The sequence below is a fragment of the Glossina fuscipes genome, unplaced genomic scaffold (genome assembly GCF_014805625.2).
Source record: "Glossina fuscipes isolate IAEA_lab_2018 unplaced genomic scaffold, Yale_Gfus_2 117529, whole genome shotgun sequence".
Lineage (NCBI taxonomy): Eukaryota > Metazoa > Arthropoda > Insecta > Diptera > Glossinidae > Glossina > Glossina fuscipes.
Genome location: NW_024006167.1, coordinates 21,766 through 23,066, shown reverse-complemented (window position 1 = coordinate 23,066; position 1,301 = coordinate 21,766).

Genomic DNA, 1,301 nt, shown 5'->3' with positions numbered 1-1,301 from the left:
TTTTGAACTTTCGAACTATCAATTGCTATCAAAGAGAGAAGATTCATTTTTTCTTTCTTCATATCTTCACGAGGAAGAGCAATTAGCACAACTGCCAAAAAGAAAGCAAAGCTTCAATTGCCTATCACATTCCGCCTCCTTTATACGGATCGAAGTGTTCAATGGTGAGCACAATAAGCGAAAGTCATGAAAATGAGGAATTTGTTTACTGCAACAACTTTAATTGGCGCACGAACATCTGGAAATATGAGGAGTGTGTGAAATACATGAAGAATATTAAAAAATAACAATTCTGTATAAGGCTAGACTGCAACACACGTAGCCGTAATCTTTATTTAAAGAAAGGAAAAATTTTAATTCGAATGTACGGTTTACTATATACAAACTCGAAGGTTATTTATTATGGCAGAGAGGAGCTCCGGTAAAGAGTATCTTTCTAGGTCCGCTCCAAATTCCATTTAAAATGCTTTCCTTCATAGGACCTGAGGTAAGAAATTACGGTGAAAATTTACTTATAACTTTCTACAGTAAATTTTATTTACCAGATAGTTTCCAGATTCCGGGAATATTTGGGCCCGTGCGCACTCCTAAGAAGAAGAAATCTGGTAAGTTTTCACCTTCGCAACACATATAATATCCATCCTTTCCCCAAACTGTCATTGTATTCTTACAGAAAGTTATACTAAACTTTCGGAATTCTTTTTCATTTAAGATGTTCGGCGTTGATACACAGGCGATAGTTTCCTGGCGATTTTTTATTATCGCTGACTTCGTATTGCCCCATCCACCGATGATAATTTCGTCCATAGGATCAACTGCTTCGGGAGTTCGTGTGAATAGTAAGCGAGCATCCCCCGCGCAGCGCACTTTAAAATGCAATTCGAAGGGATCTAAATGTTTCACATCAAAAAACTGGTAGAACGTGTCTTTGGGTGTGATGAGTTCTAGATGATAACCAAAAAAAGTTCAAATTTTGTAAGAACGTAAAGGGAAATATTCATACCAACGGGCCTTTCAAATTCTAACCGGCATGACGTGAAGGAGGCATCATCATCGCAACTGACGCTCATGAAATTTGCAACGAATGCTTTAGAACACAGGTGAGATATGCAAGGCGCCGCTAAGTTTGTAGAATGAAAACCAATAGTATTGTTTCGTAAAATGATAGAAAACTGCAAAAATTTTAGGAAATTTCCAGATATTTCTGTAGTATCATCAGGGATTCCTTTCTTTTGTATTCTCAATTTTCCTTTTAGTCCGCCTACAATAGTTACTTCATACTTCTCCTCCTCGTTGGTTAA